The following is an 8637-nucleotide window of genomic DNA, read 5'->3' as shown; positions in this document are numbered from 1 at the left end:
TGAGGAGGCGAGAGGAATCCACCTCGACAGGACGGCTGCTGCTCGCCGCTCCTCTGAACGTAAAACAAACCGACCGGCCCGGCTGACAAATGTTTGCCAACCTCACGTCCGCCCACTCGCCGTACATCAGGCGCACTCCAAGCGCCGTGTTTGCCGAATTGAATTAGCGCCCGCGGTCTCGTTAATGTGCAGCATCAACAAGGCTTAACGGGAGCCGGAGCTTTGATTGGAGCTGGTGTGGCTCGACAGTAATTCCCTGGCAAACAACGCTATCAGGAACGCCAATGACCAGGCTCGGATTAGTGCTGACTAAAGTATAATTGGATTTCCTGTACAGTTAATTTAATTGGGCTAAGTGTCTCTGCCATAGTTTGTTTTAGGGTTTGGTCGCCTGCACAGAATATTTCAGACTGCTCACATCTGAATACCAAAACCTGAAGGTTTGTGGTGCACACAAAACACATTTCACCTGCTCAACATTAGCATGTTAGCAACTTTAATCAATCAATGATTTTAACACGTGATCGTCTTTATTCCAGAGTAGTGTGGCATATTTCTCCTTTCACAATGTATTTTCCTTCAAAATATCTTTGAATCCGTCGCGTTCAGTGGAAGAAGAACAGATCTACAGTGTGCAGCTGGAGATGTTCTGAGGAAAGTTTCATGACTTCTATTAACGTCCTTGTAAGAAGCTTAAAGGTTGAATATGTAATATGCTTATTAAAAGCTATATTTTTTCAAAAATAATACATCCACGGGGCGTTTAGAGGGGCGCAGATTAAAAGTAATGCGTTTCCTTGAAATACTATATTTAGTCTGAAATAAATAATTTAAGAAATTTTGACGGGTTCGACAATGACTTCCTGTTTACATCGTACCAGCCAAATAGCGGCCGGCATTGCGGGTGGCCAATTTCGCAACCTCGGCACAGCTCGGCACAGCTCGGCTGACACTGGGTAACATGGCGGAGTCTGCAAGCTCTTCAGAGCCCCAGCGAACGGTGCGTTATCTGTCCCAGCAGCTGAGTGACCGGAGAAGAGCAAAAACAAGGGTAAAGGATTTCCACGGCATCAAAACACACGCGGAAATGGCGAACTTTCTCCTGGATCGGTAAGCTAACTCGCTTGCTAACTTAGCTAACGTTACCTGTCGGTCAAACTCCTCTGCTATACTTATTTTCATTATATCACGTTGATCCTAGATATGAGAATACTGATCGTGACCCATCGACCTCCACACACAGTAAACGGAGGAAACGGAGGCGGCTCAATCCTCCTGCCCTGTCCAAACCTGGCAACCCGACCGCTGGAATTACCTTTTTGTTGTCGCGAAAACGATCTTGAGACACTAGATGGCTGCATTCAGCTCATATTCCATATTTCACCTTTAAGATTAGTTAATAGGTAAGAAATCCTCAAAACATAAAACATCACTAATCCCATTTACAAAAAGTGAACTGGCACAAAGTTGAGAGCATCACGACCCGTTAGCGTCGCTGCGTCCTGTAATCTGTAGAGAAACTGTTAATGAGGCATAAATAAACTTATATTTATTTTTATTTATTCATCTTAATAAGGTGTTGTTCTCACTGTTCAGTTAAAATCTTAATGAATGCATAATGAAGTATGAATCATAAAGCTTCGTAAAGGTTCAGTAAAAGTTTCTTAAAAATGTTTTATAATCCAAAATAAACCTGTTTGTTATGATTTTAACATTCATATAGTCTTATAAACATTAACAAACACCGTATAAGAACTGAACTAACGCGTCTTTAAAGAGCTGAACCATGAGGATCACTGTGTCTGCAGACATAGCAGCGTATGAAAGTGAAACCGGTGCTGATGGATGAAGAAGTAGAAACATTCAACATTTCTTTGTGTGTAAATTGTTCTCATTAACGTCCTCGGGGCCGTTAATGACTCATTAACGCTGCTCGGTGTTTTCTGCAGTGTGATCTCGACGCGTCGTCACAGAAACTCCAAACAAGACGAGTCACGGGTCGATGAGGCTGCGGCGCCGATGGGCCTGCAGTGCAGTGTGGGTAATTAGGCAGCCCAGACAAATCAACCGTCGCTCTCCTCCTTCTCTTTTTATAAAGGAGCAGATTAGCAGCTGTGTGGTTCTTTAATGGGTTTCACTGAATCCAACCAACAACACGCTTTCTGCTGATGTCTCACCTGTCAGCTCTCATCACGTCACACACCTGGAGAACCTTCAGAAAATGACTGATCACCGCTCCTGATGAAAGCGATTAACAAAAACCTTAAACTGATAAAACTGCAGTTTACTCTGTCAGCCGTGATCGATGCAGACGGCCGTTTGGACCAATCAGCAACAAGACGCTCACAGCTCGTTACTGAGCATCAATTAAAAGTGAAACTAATCCAGAAGCTTTTCAGAGATGAGAGGAAAAACTCACATTCATTAAATTAACATGAAGTATCATATGAGATGGTTTGACACGTACAGAAGAGTCGGTGGCGCTCTGCTGTGACATCATCGGCTCTCGGTGACATTTGGAAGCTGATTCTCAGATTTATAGTCAAAGTGTTTTTTTTATTATTGTCGATGTTGTTCGACCTTCTCTGTCTCTGTCTGCTGAACAGGGAGCAGATCTAACACTTCTGTTTAACACCTGAACACACCTGCAGGGATGATGACATCACAAGCAGCTCAGAGCCAATAGTGGTCCAGTGTGGAGAGGAAACCTGAAGCCTGCAGGCGACAAACACTTTTGTGACGGTTAGTCTGCTGTCCTAATGTCAGGACATCACCTGCCATCTTCTGCAAAAGACTCAAGACTCATTATTCAGACTTCACCTCAGCTCAGCTTTGCATGACTCCCTCCCGGCGCCAGAGGTCCACCAACACTGGAGAGGTCGAGGAGAAACAAAGTCAGAGCGGAGGAGACGCAACAAATCAGAAGCTAGAAGGTCGGCCATCTACAACGCTGCAGAGTCACAGTGTTCACCCAACATTAGACTGTTTCTGCAGCAGATTAATCCACGCTTGGTGCTCGACTGAGTTCCAGTGGCAGCAGGACACTGTGTGTGTGTGTGTAGGTGTGTGTGTGTGTGTGTGTGTGTGTGTGTGTGTGTGTAGGTGTGTGTGTGTGTGTGTGTGTGTGTGTGTGTGTTCATGCTGATAGAGGAACAACACTGTGGCTCTCTGATGTGTTTTTAATGGAGCTCTATGTCACAGACGCAGCAGATCCGTCAGGCTGTGAAACGTTCACCCTCACAGCGTTTGTTGATTATAATACAAGCGTAGAAAAAACTCCAGCGTTGTTCTGAGTTGTAACTTTCACACCGACATATCTCACTGCTCCTACAGTAAGTACACACCAGGTAAACAAAACACTTTGCCCTCAGACAGGATGATAAGATGCAGGTTTGCAGCCATTTCTCTCTGCTGCTGCAGCTCCTTTAAAGTGGTTCTCCCTCCGGATGGAGGCAGAGTGGAGTAATATCCCCCGTGGAGACCGGTCGGACTCCAACAGGACTTTCTCCAATAGCTCAGCGGGAGAATAAAGCTCTTCAGAGTCACGGTCGATTCATCACGGTACCGAGGAAGCTGGGAAACATCACCTCTGCTGGGGCGCCGAAGCCCAAACTGAAGCAGTGGAGGACACGAGGACGGAGAGGGAGGAGGGAAACCTGCTCGCTAAGGTCGCCGGGTCAGACGGAACCAGCTTTTGTGGATTTTTGCAATCTGACAAAAAACTGCCAGAGAAAACTGAGCTGTTGCTCCTCGTTCAGCTGACTTTAATGTGAGCTTAGAGCGACAACAGGTCTGCAGCTCCAGTCCCAGCTCCAGTCCCAGCTCCAGGACCAGCTCCAGGACCAGTCCCAGTCCCAGCTCCAGGACCAGTCCCAGTCCCAGCTCCAGTCCCAGTCCCAGTCCCAGCTCTAGGACCAGCTCCAGGACCAGCTCCAGGACCAGCTCCAGTCCCAGTCCCAGTCCCAGCTCCAGGACCAGCTCCAGTCCCAGTCCCAGTCCCAGCTCTAGGACCAGCTCCTGGACCAGCTCCAGGACCAGCTCTAGGACCAGCTCCAGGACCAGCTCCAGGACCAGCTCCAGGACCAGCTCCAGTCCCAGCTCTAGGACCAGCTCCAGGACCAGCTCCAGGACCAGCTCCAGGACCAGCTCCAGTCCCAGTCCCAGTCCCAGTCCCAGCTCCAGTCCCAGCTCCAGTCCCAGCTCCAGTCCCAGCTCCGGGACCAGCTCCGGGACCAGCTCCGGGACCAGCTCTAGGACCAGTCCCAGCTCCAGTCCCAGCTCCAGTCCCAGCTCCAGGACCAGCTCCAGGACCAGCTCTAGGACCAGTCCCAGCTCCAGGACCAGCTCTGGGACCAGCTCCAGGACCAGCTCCAGGACCAGCTCTAGGACCAGTCCCAGCTCCAGTCCCAGCTCCAGTCCCAGCTCCAGTCCCAGCTCCAGGACCAGCTCCAGGACCAGCTCTAGGACCAGTCCCAGTCCCAGCTCTAGGACCAGGACCAGCTCCAGGACCAGCTCCAGGACCAGCTCTAGGACCAGCTCCAGTCCCAGCTCCAGTCCCAGTCCCAGTCCCAGTCCCAGCTCTAGGACCAGTCCCAGCTCCAGTCCCAGCTCTAGGACCAGTCCCAGCTCCAGTCCCAGCTCCAGGACCAGCTCTGGGACCAGCTCCAGGACCAGCTCTAGGACCAGTCCCAGCTCTGGGACCAGCTCCAGTCCCAGCTCCAGGACCAGCTCCAGTCCCAGTCCCAGTCCCAGCTCCAGTCCCAGCTCCAGGACCAGCTCCAGTCCCAGCTCCAGGACCAGCTCCAGTCCCAGCTCCAGGACCAGCTCCAGGACCAGCTCCAGTCCCAGCTCCAGTCCCAGCTCCAGGACCAGCTCCAGTCCCAGCTCTAGGACCAGCTCTGGGACCAGCTCCAGTCCCAGCTCCAGGACCAGCTCCAGTCCCAGCTCCAGGACCAGCTCCAGGACCAGCTCCAGTCCCAGCTCCAGGACCAGCTCCAGTCCCAGCTCCAGTCCCAGCTCCAGTCCCAGCTCCAGGACCAGCTCCAGTCCCAGCTCCAGGACCAGCTCCAGTCCCAGCTCCAGGACCAGCTCCAGGACCAGCTTCAGGACCAGCTCCAGGACCAGCTCCAGTCCCAGCTTCAGGACCAGCTCCAGGACCAGCTCCAGTCCCAGCTCCAGTCCCAGCTCCAGGACCAGCTCCAGTCCCAGCTCCAGTCCCAGCTCCAGGACCAGCTCCAGGACCAGCTCCAGTCCCAGCTCCAGTCCCAGCTCCAGGACCAGCTCCAGGACCAGCTCCAGTCCCAGCTCCAGGACCAGCTCCAGTCCCAGCTCCAGGACCAGTCCCAGTCCCAGCTCCAGGACCAGCTCTGGGACCAGCTCCAGTCTCAGCTCCAGTCTCAGCTCCAGGACCAGCTCCAGGACCAGCTCCAGTCCCAGCTCCAGTCCCAGCTCCAGTCCCAGCTCCAGGACCAGCTCCAGGACCAGTCCCAGCTCCAGGACCAGCTCCAGGACCAGCTCCAGGACCAGCTCCAGGACCAGCTCTAGGACCAGTCCCAGTCCCAGCTCCAGGACCAGCTCCAGTCCCAGCTCCAGGACCAGCTCTGGGACCAGCTCCAGGACCAGCTCCAGTCCCAGCTCCAGGACCAGCTCTGGGACCAGCTCCAGGACCAGCTCCAGTCTCAGCTCCTGACACTTTGTTTCTCATCAGGAGTGACAGACTCGTCACCGCTGCATGTTATTTCCTCGTATGATTTCACTGTAGAATCACATCCAGTCAGAGGAGACGACACTCAGACATGATGTAAAAACTCTGTCAGCACAGGAACGAGCTCCGTCTCTCTCTGGTTTCATTCATGAATGTGTTCCTTATATCCGACTGTCACTCATATCTCACACACACACACACACACACACACACACACACACACACACACACACACACACCTCTCCTCCTCTTTGTGTAGCTGCTGTGTGAATATGTGTTCAGTCCGTGCTCTTGTAAAACAAACCAGAAAACGCCCGGAGGTGAAATCCTCCCTCAGCGCTGCAGGTTGTGTATCCGGGACTCATTACGTCCTGAGCGTCCTTGGCTCATCAGGTTCACCTCTCTGTGTCGTGCATGCTGAACGATTTCTTCATCTCATTTGGAAAATCTTTATTTAGACAGAAAACATCGAGCTGATCTTCCATTCTGCAGTGATGAGATGATCTTTGGGTCAGCTCGTTAAAAAGTCCAACTACAGACTGAAACATGTTGAAGACTGTTTTCATTTACTTCCTGAAGGTTTCAGTGAAACAGTTAATTTGATCTTTAATCAGTCAGTCAGTCAGTCAGTCAGTCAGTCAGTCAGTCAGTCAGTCTGACAGCCGCGGACCTGAAATCCTCCCAACAAACAACATGTCCATCGTTTCACATGACGGAGGAGAAACATAAAGATTAGAAGACGCTGACACGATCTGCAGCAGCACTTTACTTTCAGATTCTGGTCCAGTTCTGTATTCAGTTACATGTTTTGTTTGCAAGTACTAATATTTGCATGTCTTGTGCAACTTTACATATTAAAACCATCAGTAATTTGATTTGCCACAAAGTAGCTAACTAAAGAGCTCCCTAGCTTACATCTTTATTTTCCTTCTTCTTTCTGTGAAACAGCTCAGTTCACTTTCTCTTTGTGAACGAGGGGAAAATGAAAGTGTGGAGCAAATTCGATCAAATCAAAATATTATCTTGGTAATCTAATAAACCAATTTTGCCTTAATTAGCTCTATATTTATATATTTAAATTCTGTATTTTGTGTGAAGCATCCGGCTTAAAAATAAAGCTTATAATGAAGAAACAAGATGTCTGAGCTGCACTTCACCTCTCTGACCACTCGTAGAGCCTCGAGCTGTGTTGATGAGCCTCGTCTCTCCGACACACACACACACACACACACGCACACGCACACACACACACACACACACACACACCCTGTTCGGTGTGTATCATGTACGAGGATGCTCGAGTGTGTGCGTGAGTCCTTCTGGTCTCAGATGAGCCTCTCTGCAGCCTCTTCACAGCAGTCCTATCTGCACATAATGGACTTAAAGAGGTTGTGGGGCCACCAGCAGCGCTCCCTGCTCCTCTCTGCTCTGCTGTAATGTGCTCTCCATTGTCTCTGCTCCATATTGAATGTTTCTGTAACTCTGAGTGAAGCTCTGGCTCGTCAGAGATTGCTGCTGTGTGTTTTGTGTCCGTGTGCATGTTCGTCCTGTCGGCTGGCTGATAACGCTCACAGAGGAACAGAACCGCCGGCCTCCTGCGGGACCAGATAAGGAGCTGCAGACCGGGGTTATGACGGAGGAGCCAAATGTCAACCTGTCACGGCGCTGATGAGTCACATGGTGGAAGAGCCGCGGTGACATTTCAGCTCAGACGAGGTGTTGATGGATGGAGGGGACGGAGGAGGAGGTCGGGATGAGTGTGAGGGTGGAGATCCTCACCGTTTCCACCGTTTTCTCTTCAGCAGCTGCTTGAATGAAATTAAAGATGTCACAAATATCTGGCGATTGTCAAGTCAATTTTATTCATAGAGCCCGATATTACAACTTTGCCTGAAGGAGCTTTAGAACCTGCACAGCCGGCAGAAACGTTCTATCTTTAGACCCTCGATGCAGACGAGGAGGACGCCTCAAACACAACTGACCCGGGAGCTGAGGAGGGATCCTTCTTCAGGCCGGACACACAGGAAACAGAAGTGTGTGACGGATGACAAGATGATTGATTGTAAATATAGATGAAGGAAATGGATCTGTGACGACGCTGAGAAACTTCAGGTGTTGCCCTCCACACAGAGAGGATGAAGGAGCGCACACACCTGGAGGAGAGGTCGGAGATCTGGATCCAAACATCTGGAATGAGGCAAACATCTGTGGTTCCTCCAAAACCTGCTGCTGACATTACCCACAATGCAACGCAGCCTCGGACAGTGAGGTGGGAGTCAGGAGCGATGCAGCAGAGAGGAGGAGGAGCTACAGACGTCTGGTCAGCTCACTGCTCTCTAACTCCGCCCCCTGACACGGACTCGAGTGACATCACTTGAGGTCATTTGTCATCGACAGCTGCTCCTGCAGACACTGAAAGATTTCAACTAATTAAAGGATGCAGTGAAAGTAAAGATGGTGTTATAATATTACTTCAGTCAAAGTGAAAGTCAGATATTAAAAATACAGATAAATATACGTTTAACATTTATTCACTTTATGTATATATTGTTTATTCTGCTCAGATGATGATCAGATCTGATGTTATTGTGTTTTTAATTATCAGAATCTCTTTGATCTAATATAAATATGAGTTTCTGGCTCTGATGCAGCAGGTCATCTGCACAACGTGCCTCCAAAAGGAAGCAGACGCACAAAGAAGCAGAAAATAGAAATACTCAAAGAAAATATAAGTACCTCAGAATGCTGCTACAGTACAGTATTTGAGTAAATGTACTTAGTTACATCCCATCGCTGCCTCTACGCTCCTCTGATGTTTAAATAAATGATAGTTCTGTGTGTTTTTCTGAACCAGGTGCAGAAGTTTTACTTTAAATATGATTTAATATTCATCATGTTTTAAATGTTTGACTGCATCATGACTTTCTGAACTC

The sequence above is a fragment of the Sparus aurata genome, chromosome 4 (assembly GCF_900880675.1).
Source record: "Sparus aurata chromosome 4, fSpaAur1.1, whole genome shotgun sequence".
In the NCBI taxonomy this organism is placed as follows: domain Eukaryota; kingdom Metazoa; phylum Chordata; class Actinopteri; order Spariformes; family Sparidae; genus Sparus; species Sparus aurata.
Note: the sequence above shows the minus strand (reverse complement) of the source record.